The 16,713-nt window shown below is 42.8% G+C and overlaps 1 long non-coding RNA gene across 2 annotated transcripts; it reads right to left on the bottom strand.

Annotated features, from left to right (window-relative positions):
• Positions 1–9,292: 9,292 nt before the first annotated feature.
• Positions 9,293–12,881, bottom strand: LOC310826849. 2 transcript variants are annotated; one of them, XR_014556026.1, is made up of 4 exons: positions 11,669–12,881; positions 11,352–11,456; positions 11,115–11,233; positions 9,293–10,871 (listed from the first exon to the last, which is right to left on the bottom strand). It is a non-coding gene; the product is annotated as an uncharacterized lncRNA (long non-coding RNA). The 2 variants fall into 2 exon arrangements; XR_014556027.1 differs by having other exon boundaries at positions 11,352–12,881.
• Positions 12,882–16,713: the final 3,832 nt, after the last annotated feature.

The raw sequence follows: 16,713 nt of genomic DNA on the forward strand, positions 1-16,713 counted from the left end.
CGGCAGCGGGAGGCCCCATTAGCTAAATTGGTGCTTCAGGTTAAGAACAGTTTCAGGTTAAGAACAGACCTCCAGAACAAATTAAGTTCTTAACCCAAGGTACCACTGTATTATTATTATTATTATTACTTACTACTACTATTATTATTACTATTATTACTATGCCACCCATCTGACATTATTATTATTATTATTATTATTATTATTATTATTATTATTATTTTGCCACCCACTCTGGGCAGCTTCCAACAAGGTAAAACACAATTCAAGCAGACAAAATCTACACATGGATATGTGGGAGTCACATGCCTATGATAAGCGAAGAAAGGAGGTGAACCAGCTTCAGTTCTGCACTTCTTGTTCTTCCTGCTGCAATCTAGAGAAGAAGGTATTTTGCTCATCTCATTGACACTTCCTTTATTGGCTCACATGGTAGGCTTAGCCCAGAACTGCGGCCTAAGGAATCAGTGAGTCAACACCTAACCAAAGTGATTCAATATTCTCTCCTCCTATTTCTCTTCTGGAAAATGGCGAGAAACAAATACAGTGGTGCCTCGCAAGACGAAAAACGCGCAAGACGAAAGAGTCTTGAGTCGTTCCGCAAGACGAATTTCCCTATGGGCTTGCTTCGCAAGATGAAACGTCTTGCGAGTTCTTGCGAGTTTGTTTCCTTTTTCTTAAAGCTGCTAAGCCGTTAATAGCCACTAATAGCCGCTAAGCCGCTAATAGCTGTGCTTCGCAAGACAAAAAAACCGCAAGACGAAGAGACTCGCGGAACGGATTAATTTCGTCTTGCGAGGCACCACTGTATTACAAAACGTTCAAGTTGCAATCATTCGTATGGTCACGTTTGCAACACCGACATTGAGCATATTTCCTAGGAAGTAGGTGCTTATGAACTCAGGGGGACTTTACTTCTGTGTAAATCTGCAATCCTAATCCCGTTTACCTGCGACTGGGAGTAAATGTCGCAGAATTCAATATGACTTAATTAATGGCTGTGGTAGCAGAGCAACATATAAATGCAGAGTTACTTATACTTTGAGGGCAAGTGAGACATTGTATGAATTAATTCTGAGTAGATATGGTTAGGGCTGACTAAGAAATGACTGTGTTAGCATTTTAATTAGGAATAATTTAAAGCAAAGCAAAACAACTTGTTTATTAAGATGACTTTGGGCACACCCAGAAGGGATTGCTGATTTTGCCGGGTCCCTTGTAACACCTTGAAGAGAGGCACATCTTTAAATTGGGAAAAAGGAGGATGGGCAGTGGAAGCATAATAATGCAAATCTGCAGCTGCTGCTCCAGCTGTGTTTTGAAAGAGTGGCCTGTCCCAGTCCTTCCGATCACCTGTGCAGTATTTCCTAAGAGAAGGGTAAAAGTGGGATTAATGCTACCATCACGGTTGTGATAAATTACCAGTGTAACCACTCTACCCGCAACTCCCAGCACTTTATGAAACACTATTTGCCACAACACCAGATGAGAAGCAAATTGTACGGTAAGGGGGGGGGGGAGAGTGAAGTAATAATGCTTTTCAGCTGGTGGCCACGGGCAAAGCAAGTAGAAAAACAGGACTTCAGTTTTGTACTTGCAGCCACACCCTTCTTTAGCATGTCCTGGATTGCATTTTCGGTAAACACCAACCAGAATAAATAATGCATGCTCCAATTTACATAATCCTACAGGTCTTGGGGTGTGAGTGTGTCATCGTCTCCCAGTTTTATAATTTTGTTATAACTTGCAAAGAGCAGCGTGAAAAAGGAGTAGCAGTGGTACCTCAGGTTAAGTACTTAATTCGTTCCGTAGGTCTGTTCTTAACCTGAAACTGTTCTTAACCTGAAGCACCACTTTAGATAATGGGGCTTCCTGCTGCCGCTGTGCCACCGGAGCACGATTTCTGTTCTCATCCTGAAGCAAAGTTCTTAACCCAAGGTACTATTTCTGGGTTAGTGGAGTCTGTAACCTGAAGCGTATGTAACCCGAGGTACCACTGTATAAAACAATTGATTAAAATACAACTTAAAAACAAGATTAGAATAGAACATTAAAATGCATCTTCATTTCAGTAGAAACTCAAATCAAAAACTTTCGGGGGATGAAAATGTCAAATCTTCACCAAGGCCAACTATCCAGACTGGTTCTACATGGGCCCGAAAAAAGCCAGGGAAGTCACCAAATAGGAAATCAGAGGAGGAAATTCAGAGAGAGCGTTCCACTCTGACCGTTGCAGAGTTGGCATAAAGAAGGAAATCAAAGGAGCTTCATTACCATGTGACCTCAAAATTCTGGATACCCCCCCAAAAAAAAACTGATGCCAAAGTTTTGTGCTGCGAACCCCACTTTTCGTGCTGTCCCCTGCCACCAGGTAATTGGCCCAGCAAATCAGGATCACAGGTTAATTCCCCCAAATCTAACCTTGTCCGATGGACTCCAAACAAGTGTTGCAGTTTTGTGCCACAAACCCCACGTTGATGAAGCTGATCAAAGGAGTTGGTCAAAAAGAGAAAGCTGGAGGATGGGGATAGATAGAAAGATAAGGAGCACTAGGATTGATATCCCGCAAGACTAATCTCCGGAGAGGGAGAGAAAAGGGAAAACCAAACACACAATGAGTGGGAAAATATGACTGAGCTAAAAAGGGGCTGACAGTCACCTATCAGGCAGAAGGGAATGACAGAAGATAATGAAAAGAGGAGGTGGCAAAGGCTGAAAATGGCACCTTTTATTTGTTTGCTCAATTCATATCTCACATTTCCTCCAAGGAGCTCAAGGCAGTTTACATTCTCCCCTGTTATTTATCTTCACAACAACCCTGTGGTTAGCCTGAGATATGGTGACAGGCCCATGAAGACCCAATGAGCTTCATGGCTGATGGAGGACTTTGAGCCCTGGTCCCCCAGGCCCTAGTCCAACCCCCTAACCACTACTCCACACTACCTTTCCAGTTGGGGTGAGCTGGGGAGGAAAGCTCCTCCCCCCATCAGAACAGAGACTATGGGGGTGGGGAACAAAGCATATACTATGTTCCCCTCAGTGGAAGACACGGAAGAGGTTCTGCCTTGAAAGAGGGATGAGAGTGTGGCTCAAATACCCTCCAGGTTCCATTGCAGGTCTTGTCTTTTCTTCTTTTCTTCCAGTTGTGTGCTTGCATACGAAACCAGAAGTGCAGGAGTCTTGAACCCCATCGTTCAACCCGGACACTGAGGGCCAACGGAACCAGGCAGAGGGCCTTCTCGGTAGTGGCACCCGCCCTGCGGAACGCCCTCCCATCAGATGTCAAGGAAATAGGCAACTATAGGACTTTTAGAAGACATCTGAAGGTAGCCCTGTTTAGGGAAGTTTTTAATGACTGATGTTTTAATGAATTTTTAATCTTTTATTGGAAGCTGCCCAAAGTGGCTGGGGAAACCCAGACAGATGGGTGGGGTATAAATAATAAATAAATAAATAAATAAATAAATAAAATTATTATTATTATTATTATTGAGCCCTAGGCTGAAATTAACAGAATCTGGATATTAAGCAAGTCAAGGCTATATTTCTTCAGCCTAGCAATAAGGCATAAACCAGACTACCATGAATCTTTCACTACAAACATTTTTTGGTATTCATATTTTATTGAAAAGGTTTCCATTATAAAGAAATAAAGCGATACAAAGAAAATAAAAGCAAACAAACATAAGGATAACCCACAAGCATTGTATAAGGAAGCTGTAAGGTTGTTCTTGCCACCAATGTTACAGAATAAAAGGTCCTTGGAGTTAACAGTACAGTATATATTTCTACAGTGCTGGAATGCTAGCGCACAGTCTCAAGTTTTTCCCATGGTGCCAAAATACTCTGCGATTTTCAATGTTGTATAGTTGTTTAAAATCTGAGGTCTGCAGAGCTGATGCTGAAACCACCAGACTAGCCTTGCTATCCTTAAAACCCATTTGTCAACTAGAAAAACGTTAAGCAGTCGATCCTGCCGTCTTACTTAAGTTCATAAGGGCATTGCTGTGTTTACAGATCATGTAATCCAGACCAGAAGGCAAACAGGAATTCCTTCTACTTATGGGTAAAACTTGTGTGGAGGTGATGGCAGAACACTTTGAGCCTGATAGGCATAGCCACAACAATTTAGGATGCTGAGAAAATCAGAGATTTTAATTGTCTCCGGTCTTGGGAAATACAGGAGTCATCCTTAGTCAGGTCTGAGCAATGAGTTATGGATTTGATGCCAGAACTACGCACTGCCCAATAAAATACGTAGATCTGGTGTGCTGCCATAGATCTGCATCACTCCATTGCAAAAATACCTTGAACTCTTTGTAACTAAGGGACTATTTGTAATTAATTTGGGCAGGGTGAGTTTACTTGCTCAATTTGCAGTCTACTGTATACTAAATATGCATATGTGGAAATGATTTACAGGCAAGTCGTATCCCTCTACTGTGTCAGGAAAGGAAAACAATAATTGTTTCAAAGATAAGCAAATCTTGGGCTCAAATAAGTATTTGCAGCCTTTTCTGCCTCTAAAAAGCCTCTCTGAAGGTCTATGGGCCTCCCCAGAATAGTTTGTAATGTAGCATGGACATAGGCGCCGACTCCATGGGGCCTGAGGGGGCCCGAGCCCCCTCAAAAATTCGTTTGGGGGGGCTCTGCCCCCCGAATAATTTAAGAAAATTATTACCGTAAAATAAGATCGGGCGGGCGGGCGGAGGGAAGGCAGAAGCTGCTGCTTTCCTGCATTCTGCCTCAGGGTCTTACTGCCCACCCGCTTCTGTTGCTGCATTTGCTCAAACTCAACAAAGAGCAGGGAATCCCCTGCCCTCCTGGCAAGCAGAGGGTTAAGGAAAGGATCGAGTCCTTCCTTCTAATTCTTTCCTAGTCACACTGCGTGCAGGCTCCAGCCCACCACCTCCTCCTCTCTGTGCTCTAGGGATGCAGGTGGGAGAGAGAGAGAGAGGGCTGGCTTGGGGGGGGGGACTTTTGCCTTCCTTTCCTCCCCCCACCCCGTTAAACTCCTCCCCTGCATTCTTAGCCAGCTGCTTCTCCGCACACCCCTCTTGTGCTTCTTGTCCCTTCTGTGTTTTTCCTTCCCTCCCCATTTAAAACGTGGTGACAAAGCATGGATCCACATGGATCCTCAGGATTTTTGCATTGGGTCACCCCAAATTCACCATCAGATCACATAGCATGTTCATGGCTACATCTTGCACCAAAAAAATCACGCACCCACTGTTGCCTAGGGTCACAGTGGTGCAAAAACGTGGTTACAAAGCACGGATCCACATGGATCCTCAGGATTTTTGCATTGGGTCACCCCAAATTCACCATCAGATCACATAGCATGTCCATGGCTACATCTTGCACCAAAAAAATCACGCACCCACTGTTGCCTAGGGTCACAGTGGTGCAAAAACGTGGTTACAAAGCACGGATCCACATGGATCCTCAGGATTTTTGCATTGGGTCACCCCAAATTCACCATCAGATCACATAGCATGTCCATGGCTACATCTTGCACCAAAATAATCACGCACCCACTGTTGCCTAGGGTCACAGTGGTGCAAAAACGTGGTTACAAAGCACGGATCCACATGGATCCTCAGGATTTTTGCATTGGGTCACCCCAAATTCACCATCAGATCACATAGCATGTCCATGGCTACATCTTGCACCAAAAAAATCACGCACCCACTGTTGCCTAGGGTCACAGTGGTGCAAAAACGTGGTTACAAAGCACGGATCCACATGGATCCTCAGGATTTTTGCATTGGGTCACCCCAAATTCACCATCAGATCACATAGCATGTTCATGGCTACATCTTGCACCAAAAAAATCACGCACCCACTGTTGCCTAGGGTCACAGTGGTGCAAAAACGTGGTTACAAAGCACGGATCCACATGGATCCTCAGGATTTTTGCATTGGGTCACCCCAAATTCACCATCAGATCACATAGCATGTCCATGGCTACATCTTGCACCAAAAAAATCACGCACCCACTGTTGCCTAGGGTCACAGTGGTGCAAAAACGTGGTTACAAAGCACGGATCCACATGGATCCTCAGGATTTTTGCATTGGGTCACCCCAAATTCACCATCAGATCACATAGCATGTCCATGGCTACATCTTGCACCAAAAAAATCACGCACCCACTGTTGCCTAGGGTCACAGTGGTGCAAAAACGTGGTTACAAAGCACGGATCCACATGGATCCTCAGGATTTTTGCATTGGGCTACTCCAAACTCACTGTCAGATATTAAAAATCTTTATAAAATAGAGAATTAAATACATACAGAATGTTAAATTTTCAGTTTTGAAATATTAGTACTAGTTTAGTACTGTATTTCTATATTACTATAGTACTGTATTAGTTATTTTCAAATACTTAAATATTTTTAGGGTGTAAGACCCAATTAAAGCCCGTTATTTACATACAGTATTACAGTATTTACATACAGTATTAGGCATACTGTATTAACTTTATTAACTGTATTAAAGCATTAACTTTAAGATATTATATTTATTTAATGAACCCTCAGCCTTATTCAAAGTAAGCTTAAATTAGCTATTTCACTTATTAATCAAAGTGCTATTACTGTGCAACAGCAATATTTTGTTTTATTCTTTTAATGATAGTTTAGGATTTATTTAAATATCATTTCAGTCTTTTCAGAGCTATATATTCACTGCTCTGTAATAGTCTATAAGCATAATTGTTACTGTAAATTAAATTAGCTTTTTACGAAAATACCATGCGTGTTTTTGTTTTGTTTCTTTTTTCAAAGCCAAAAAGTGTTTCAGGCTTGTCGAGTTTCCCGGAGTGTGGAGTTATAGAGAGTCGAGTTTTCGGGGTTCTAATGTTGATCATATGACTCTAAAATACTTTTAAAAAACTTTAAAACTCACTAATTTTCATCTAAAATTTAGAAAACTTCCCGGGGCAGGACCCCCGGTATGGGCCCCCCCAATATTTTTTATAAGTCGGCGCCCCTGAGCATGGAACGTTCCTACATAGAAATTGTCTTCAAAAAAGGTACATTACAAAATTAGTTGCAAGAAAGAAAAATATCTGACCCTATAAACCCTGTCCCTATTTATTATTGTTGTGGTATATTTAATTGTTCTCTATACCTCTTAGCATTTCCCCAATTTAAATAACTCCGTTTCCTCTTTGTTGTTACGCAGTACCTAATTTGTGGCTTGCTGTAGTTTGAAATGTTTAAATTGTAAAACTGCTCCATGACAAATGCATACATAAATGATCTTATGAGCCATCTATGGAATTTAGGCTTGTAAAGATAGTGCTCAATTCGTTTTGTGCAGATATTTTTTCTGTTTCCCTCTATCAATAAAAGAAAAAAGAGGATACTTGGGGAAGCTGGAAACAAAACAGGGCATTGTGGCTTGGGCGGTATACAAATGATGTAAAATAAGCAAATAAATACAATTTTCATATGCAGTGAAAACTTGAGGTATGAGAATTTCCACATGTTCTTTTAAAATTTGAGATTCCAAGATGTTCATAAGATTTATTTTGTTTCAAGTTTGAATGCTAACACAATAGACCACTTTTGGCGAAAGAAAGAAAGAAAGAAAGAAAGAAAGGGAGAAAGAAAGAAAGAAAGAAAGGAAGGAAGGAAGGAAGGAAGGAAGGAAGGAAGGAAGGAAGGAAGAATTCACCATATTGTCAGATACATTAGTCTAGGATTGGGGAACCTAGAAAGAAAGGAAGGAAGGAAGGAAGGAAGGAAGGAAGGAAGGAAGGAAGGAAGGATTCACCATATTGCCAGATACATTAGTCTAGGATTGGAGAACCTATGATCCTCCAGATGTTGATGGATTCAAACTCCTGTCAGCCCCAGCCAGCTTGATTGATGGTCAGGGAAAAGGAGAGTTGTATTTCAGCAACATCTGGGGAGGTCACAGGTTCCCCATCCCTACTTTCTTCAATGGTTCTCTGACCTATCACCAAGTTTTGCCCATACAAGTTTTAGGCCACAGCCTTATACACACTTTTCTGGGAATAAGTCCGGTTGAACACCGTGGCTTCACTTCTGTGGAAAAACGAATAGGATCGTGCCGTAACTTCTCCATCTTCATTAGCATGACGTTGACCCGCAACAAGATTAAAGCAGGACCTTTCCAAGGAGTAGACTAAATATGTGCAAACTTGTTTCATGAATCATACATCCCAGGGCACTGGTAATAATAAAAAAGGTCTTTACTGAGCGCAGAAGGAAATACATTGAACGTGATTCATTGGGTTTATTGCCTTCTCCATATTCAATGAGGCAAAGCAGGTAAGGCAATTACTTTTATTGGACCAGCCCCTGATGGCAAGAGTTCATAAACTTCCAAAGTTCACAGTTCTGTTCTTCTGGCATGGACTGAGTAGTGTGCTATTGAGGCAGTAAAATTAATGGCAATGTGGAGAGCATATCTACCCATGGGACAGACGGGATATTTATTCTGCATATTGGCCCTTCAGGAGGTACTAGCTGCCTTTGGGATCTAGGAGAAAGAAAGAGAAGCATGGATGTTACTAAGCAAACGCAGTCCTGGTTTTCCCTGAGTGAGGAAGCCTGACCTGGGAAAATATCTGAGCTGGGGACAGAGGTGTCAGGTTGCCCCAAAGATTGAGGGGGGGGCCCTGTCGCACGCTGCATGCGTGTGATGTCGTGTGGACAACGTCGCATTGTCTGCAGAGGCCAATAATAATAATAATTTATTATTTATACCCCACCCATCTGGCTGGGTTTCCCCAGCCACTCTGGGCAGCTTCCAACAAAATATTAAAATACTGTAGCCCAAACATTAAAAGCTCCCCTACTCAGGGCTGTCTTCAGATGTCTTCTAAAAGTCTGGTAGTTATTGTTCTCTTTCACATCTGGTGGGAGGGCGTTCCACAGGGCGGGTGCCACTATCGAGAAGGCCCTCTGCCTGGTTCACTGTAACTTGGCTTCTCGCAGTGAGGGAACCGCCAGAAGGCCCAGCACTGGTCCTCAGTGTCCAGGCAGAATGATGGGGGTGGAGACACTCCTTCAGGTATACTGGACTGAGGCCGTTTAGAGCTTTAAAGGTCAGCACCAACACTTTGAATTGTGCTCGGAAACGATCTGGGAGCCAATGTAGGTCTTTCAAGACCAGTGTTATGTAGTCCCAGCGGCCACTCCTAGTCACCAGTCTAGCTGCCGCATTTTGGATTGGTTGTAGTTTCCAGGTCACCTTCAAAGGTAGCCCCACATAGAGCACATTGAGATAACCAAGGAGCTGACCACTGAAACGGTGATGTGTGCGATGCGCATTGCGCATGACATGCACGCACAACACTCCCCAGGCCCCCTCAACATTGAGTCACGGTGGGTAAAGTCCTGGTGGGTAAAATAATCTAGTAAACTTTAATCTCAACTGGATTTTAGAAGAACAAATCACATAAATTCTATTCCCCCCAAAAAATTTGCAGAAGCCCAGCATCATATTACCTGTCGTGAATAAATAAATCCAGTTACAGATTGTTTGACATTCTGATGGCAACATGCTCAACTGACTTAAATATCTTATGTCACAACTAGGCATAGAAATAATCTGCAGTGGTATATCTTTTCCACTAGGGAGCAGTTATGCACTAGCTACAACAATGCTTGCAAATTGGAAAGCTTCCAAAATCTGAAAGGCCACCAGTATTGTTCAAAGTGGCAACATATGTAGGTTTCCTGTTTGTTATCTCTGAACTGGTTTGACCTGAGATATTATTACTACCACTACTGTAGGTTATTTACATGTGAAAGAGGATAGCTACAAAATCAGCTGTTTTCAGGACACTTAACCTTGCTTCCTAAAATTTCCGACATAGGTAATTTAGAGATATGAGGAAAACCTATTACAATAGTAAACATAATTTCTTTCTCAGGTGCCAGATCTGATAAAGATAAATTTTAATTAAGATTAATAAGATCTTGTCAGCTTGTACACTGTATATCTATTATTTATATTTATTGAATTTATATACCACCCTATACCCGGAGGTCACAGGGAGGTTCACAGAACAAAATCAAAATATAGAACTGCAAAATATATAATCAAAATAAAAACAAGAACCCAATAATGCCCCCCAAAAAGCACATTTAAAAAGGGCATATCTACAATTCATTGAACATTTGTGCATCTACGATTCATTGAACAATACAGCCGATGCTTTCAATGGTTTATTTTTAAACACACCCATAATAATGCTAGTATTGCAGGTATTTATGTGGCATATGCAATGGTCGATTCCCCTTGGCACTACGTAGCTTTAAATACAAATTGCATGTGCAGCCAGCTTGGGATGTGATTGTGCTAAGACTATGAAAATAATTATTAGTTAATGATAATTAAGTGTAATAGAGAAATTAAGAAATGCAGAATAAGTGATAAAGAATGGAAAATCATCAGAGGTTGTTGACGGAAGTCCAAAACATTGTATAAGATAAGAATTTATGTTAAATGATTGTTGGAAATGATATGTTAAAAAAACCCCAAATATATATACAGTGGTACCTCGGGTTACATACGCTTCAGGTTACAGACTCCACTAACCCAGAAATAGTGCTTCAGGTTAAGAACTTTGCTTCAGGATGAGAACAGAAATCGGGCTCCAGCAGCGCGGCAGCAGCAGGAAGGCCCCATTAGCTAAAGTGGTGCTTCAGGTTAAGAACAGTTTCAGGTTAAGTACGGACCTCTGGAACGAATTAAGTACGAATTAAGGTACCACTGTATGTACACACACACACACACACACACACAGTGTCTCTGTCTTGTCAGGATCGAGCTTCAGTTTGGTGGCTCTCATCCAGTCCAAGCACTGGTCCAGCACTTCCAATGCCTCACCTGCAGATGTAAAGGAGAAATCGAGCTGAGTGTCACCAGCATAGTGCTGACAACGTACTCCAAACCTCCCAATAACCCCACCAGCGGTTTCATGTAGACGTCAAACAACATGGGGGATAGGACTGAGCCCTGCGGAACCCCAGATTGAAGGTTCCACGGAGAATTGACAGAGATCCCGGCAACATAGAACCACTTTTGCCCTGATTTCAGATGTTGCTTTGTGATGCGGGTTCTGCACTCCACCGAGTCCCTCACTTGGACAGGTGCTGTTTTCCTCCTTAGGGCTCACTCAGAGGCAATTGCTATTCCTCCCAGGTGAACAGGTAATTGGCAGACCGTAATACATGAAACTCGTAATCCAGCTGAGCGATAAAATATTATTGAAAAATAATGAGAAATTTAAAGGGGTCAGAGTAATGAAACCCGGACCAAAAAAACCCACACCCCATTAATGTGAAGATTGACTTAAAGGGAGAGCACCTGTTCCTTTTACAGTCACCTGGAGAAATATTTAGGCTGTAACATCTTCCAGTCCTGCGTTGCCACATGACGGGGGTGGGAGCGGACTGCAGCCGTCAAATCTCACTGTCAACCAAATGTTAAAGGTAAAAGAGTATTCCTAAAAGCAAAGGATTTAGCATCAATATTGGCTTTTGGGATTAACTAAATCCCAAAAGTGTGAGAGTCTCTGGCTGTGCCATCGCTGCTCTTGCTTTTGTTGGAAGGAAGACAGGAATGAGAACAGCTTGAGGTGGTCAAAGCATCTTTCTCTGGGAAGGAGAAGATGCACAGCTCACCTGGCTATCCTCCAGTATAAACCCTGCTTACATTTCACATTCTTCAGTGTCCTATCCTTTTTTTAAACAGGGAGGCTGAGATCAGGGTAAATTATGGGAAGAGAACGACAACGTTCCTGCCCAACAAGAAACAAAAGAAGAAAGTTGCGCTCAGACACATCAGTCATATCAAACGGAGGTATGAGGGCCAGACCTGACCTTTTGGTCTCAAGGAAAGGAAGTATTGGAGAGATAAGGACAGGAGATTCGTGCTGTCTCTCAAAATTTACAGTCTCACATTTTTGTGGCTTGTTAAGCTGCTGTTTTCTTTTGTTAAAAGCAGCTGCGAAAGGGAGGCTTCAGATGAAGGCTGCAGTGCCTGGAGAAATATATCCACAATAAGGATATCCCCTCTGTCGCATCTAGTTTCACCATTAAGCAGGAACGTATTGTGGCTACAATCTTTGCACAAATTAGAAAACACTTTCATTTTAAATTTCTTTGCTTGGTTTTCAGATCAAAGTTTTACAATCACATATCCAATATATAACATAAAAAACAATATTCCAAGGAATCTCCTGGAGTTCCCTCCTTCCCTTTGTGGGTCCTATTGTTAATCATTTCCTCCTGCATCTTTTATAATAATCCAAATCTTTTACACCTCAATTACGTCCACCATTAAACTACAAGTGTTATTCCAGTCCTGCTAACAGTTTCAACTGTTTACAATGGTTTTTAAGATAAATTATAAATTTTCCCATTCCTTATTGAAATTTTGGTCTTCCTGATTTCTTATTGTTCCAGTCATTTTTTTTGCCAAAATTAGAAAACACATTCAGACACCCAGAGCTGGTACTGGACTCCATGGAGCCTGTGGTTTGGTGTTGCTGATGTCCCCCCACTCAACATCAGTCTCTGCTCTTCTTGTGGCAACCTTGGCCATCACAAGCTTTCTCTGATGCCACATCCATCAACCTCCACCAGCCTCCTAGACATGCTTCAGTGGTAGATGGGAGACAGAACTTTCAATGGCAGCTAAGCTCAGCTCTCATCTGTGGTAGCAACCAACGTCTTAATTCACCCAAAATGCAATGCCCTGGCCTATGAAATGTCTAGATGTAGCCCTACTTGGACTATAGCTCTATGGAATCAATGAATAGATCTATGCATCAGGACATTGAATTTTAGGTAATTTAAAATGGTGTTTGGTCCATGTGGGTGGGACCACCTGAGCTTGGTTCCTGTTCTAAACAGGCACTGGCACCTACTACTGGGTCCCGGTAGGGAAAGCAATGGCTGGCAGTGCATCTAATTTGGACTGGTGAGGGGCCCTGCCAAGCCCTGAAGGCCTCAGATTCCAACTTCCAAACACTCTCTTCTTGCCAACGTAGCTCAGCTTCATGCCACAAAGATGTACACCAACTTTTGATTTCGAAATGACTTAATCTCCCTTCCAGGACTTGGTCAGGCATGTAGAAGCAGCTGGTGACTCAGCAGAAGAGGCTGAGGAAACCTGAAGGATCAAAGGAGCGCTAGGAGCAAAAAATGACGTGTTGGGTCAGGGTGGGATCTGAAACAATGTGGATTTTTACAGCTTCTTCAGACCTTGGTAGTAGTTCATCATCAAACACTCCTTGGATGGCAATACAAGCTATAAAACCAAAACTCTACCAATCTTGTAATGGCTTTCAGCAGCAGATGCATGCAGATGCAGGCATAATGCTATGTTTAGGTACAGTGGTACCTCGGGTTACAGACGCTTCAGGTTACAGAAGCTTCAGGTTACAGACTCCACTAACTCAGAAATAGTATCTCAGGTTAAGAAGTTTGCTTCAGGATAAGAACAGAAATCGTGCAGCAGTGGTGTGGCAGCAGCAGGAGGCCCCATTTTCTTTTTGTGTACAGAACCTTGAACCCAATTGTAGGCAGCCAGGTCCAGAGTGTGCCCAGAATCAGCCAAATTCAAAGAGAAGGTAATAAGAATTTGCCATTGCAATGGAGATATCTGCCAACACAGCCCAACTAAACAGATCAGGATGAGTGGAGGGTTGCAGAGCTCTGTTGGCACTGCTGGAGGAACAGTGACATTATACCCCAGCCTAAATCCTTATGAGATGGAGCTCCTCATTGGGTAAGACAGCCTATGTCAGCCTTTTGAAGCCTTGACCAATCTTTAGGCCAAGGAGGACCATTCTGGAGGTGAGTCAGGAGCTGGGAAGACAGAGGAGAATCCTGGTCGAAATTTAAAGCACTCTTAGGATGAAGCCTGCAGGGTGGACAGACAAGGCACAGCCCCAACCCCCATGTGGGTAGGGACCAGAAGCAGATGTGGCATCATGATTTATCTGCAATTTTAAACATCTGTGTTGATTGCTTCAGAGGACAAATAGGCAAATAATCATGTAAAAGTTAGTGTCACCGCAAAGCTAGAGAAATAACTGAAGGGTGATCAAAACCTCAAAGTAATTACAGATATTCCATGAGGAATTGATATAAGGAGAAGCCCTGATGCAACATTCCAGCATATATTAGTAAGCTTGGCCACTTGAATAAGCAGATGGTGCAAGATGCTCTAGAACAGGAATGGTTACCAGTACACAGAGCGGCACTTTGTTCTCCAGACCTTTGCCAGGGTGAGGCTCAATTTGAAATTTTTTTGCTATCAAGCCTAAAGGGTTTGTGTGCTCACTCAGGTATAGAACAATATACAAACACACACATTTATATGTCACGTACACCATTCAAATGAGAGATAGAACACTAAAATTATTTATTCATTATTTAAATATCTACAGGCTGTGATCCAAACCACTGAGCCTCTTGGGCTTGCCGATCAGAAGGTCGGTGGTTTGAATCCCCGCAACAGGGTGAGCTCCCGTTGCTCTGTCCCAGCTCCTGCCAACCTAGCAGTTTGAAAGCATGCCAGCGGGTTTGAGCCCCACTTTTGGCAAAAGATTCCTGCATTGTCATGGTCCCTCCCAAACTTGATTCCCTGATTCTCTGATTCCATGAAACCAATATCCCTCCTCCCATGGGTTTCATCTATTCTTTCACACATCACATTCATTCACATGCAAACACCATTCTGCCTAAACCACATTTGAAACCTCCCATGTACTCACATAAACATATACCAGCCGACATCCAAAAACATGATATCCATTCACGTTCCTGCCCTGGCTTCAATCCACAAATATCCACTGGCTTCTGTTGACTGTCTTCCAAAGGTGAACTTCCATCAGCCGACATCCACAAACATCCGTCTGCTTTAGCCTTCTAGCCTCCACCAACTTCCGAATCCAAAAGCCACTGGCTTCCATCCACCAACATCTGCCAGCTTCTCTTAGGTCCATCATGAGATGTCCCCCAGCTTCCAGCCACAGATACCAGCAGCCTTCAAGCAAGCAAACTTGCCTTATTATCACTCACTGCCAGAGGCTTGCCTCCTTCGATTCACCAGTTTGCCTCCTCCAAGTGGAAGAAACCTGGGCAGTGCTGAATGTCACATCCATTGCCAGGTGTGTCCTGCTGGAAATAGAAAAGGGCTTTCCCCTTGGCCTGCCTTTATATCCACTCAGTTGCCAAGTGCTTTTGTGACATCACAAGAAACCCACAGCCAATGGCAACAGCTGGGGAGGCATCATCTTCATTGCTTTGAGCCTCACAATGGTGGGTGGACCTATCAGTGATTATGTGCTTGTTTATTCAGGACACGGGTGGTGCTGTGGTTTAAACCACTAAGCCTCTTAGGCTTGCCAATCAGAAGGTCAGCAGTTCCATTCGCCATGATGTGGTGAACTCCCGTTGCTCTGTCCCAGGGCAGTTTATAATATAAAAACACAAAAATACATACCATAAGGATAAAGGTATAAGGTAAAGGGACCCCTGGACGGTTAACTCCAGTCAAAGGCGACTATGGGATTGCGGCACTCATCTCATTTTCAGGCAGAGGGAGCCGGCGTTTGTCCACAGATAGCTTTCTGGGTCATGTGGCCAGCAGGACTAAACTGATTCTGGCGCAACGGGACACGGTGATGGAAGCCAGAGCACATGGAAACGCCGTTTACCTTCCTGCTGCAGCAGTACCTATTAATCTACTCACGCTGGTATGTTTTCGAACTGCTATGTTGGCAGGAGCTGGTACGAAATGACAGGAGCTCACCCCATCGTGTGGATTCGAACTGCTGACCTTACAATTTAGACCACAGCGCCACCCATGTCCCCAAATAACAAATAAAATGCCATAATAACAAAACAAAAACCAATAGCACCCTCCTCCCGCCATACAGTTTAAAAGGCCATTGATTGGCCAATGAAACAAAGGCCTGGGAAAAGACCAATGTTTTTGCCTGGTGCCTAAAGTCATGTAATGAAGGTGCCAGGCAAACCTCCTGGGGGAGAGCATTCCGCTAAGAAGCAGCCACCACAGAAAAGGCCCCTTTTCAACTGAGAAAAGTTGGAGGGTATGCCGTAACAACAGTAACTGCATCCTAGCACTATGAACAACAGAACAGAGCCTTGTCCTGACATTTTAATTAATTGCACATGTCAAAGAAAAGTTAATTCATTTAACTGCACCACACAGTACTGAGTAGTTTAGACTGTGTATGCGCTATAACTTCATAGCACATTCAAAGCACATTTCCCCCTCTAGGAATTATGGGAGCTGTAGATTGTTAAGGATTTCTGGGAATTGTAACTACGTGGAAGGTAATGTGTTATGCTTAGAATTCTTTGAGGGAAATAATGTTCTTTGAATGTGTGGAATTTAGCATATCCTCCGAATGAGGATAAACTGAGTTTTGTAAGAAACAGCTAGTCTAATATTTTCCCGCAGTCTCCTTTTTAGCAGCCTTCAGGTGAACTTGATAATCTTTTAGGTATATTTTAGATACCAAAACATCTGCCTCAATCGAGGCATTAACAAATCCCAACAGTCATTAACTTTCAGTAGTGTGGGATTAGTTTTTTTCCAAATGTCCAAGAGATTAGATTCTGTATTACAGTATATCCTCTGCCCTTTTCCTATATAAGAAGTTACAAAAATGTCTTTCTGTGCTGGTATT

Source organism: Podarcis gaigeae (genome assembly GCF_964106915.1).
Source record: "Podarcis gaigeae genome assembly, chromosome: 11".
Taxonomy (NCBI): domain Eukaryota; kingdom Metazoa; phylum Chordata; class Lepidosauria; order Squamata; family Lacertidae; genus Podarcis; species Podarcis gaigeae.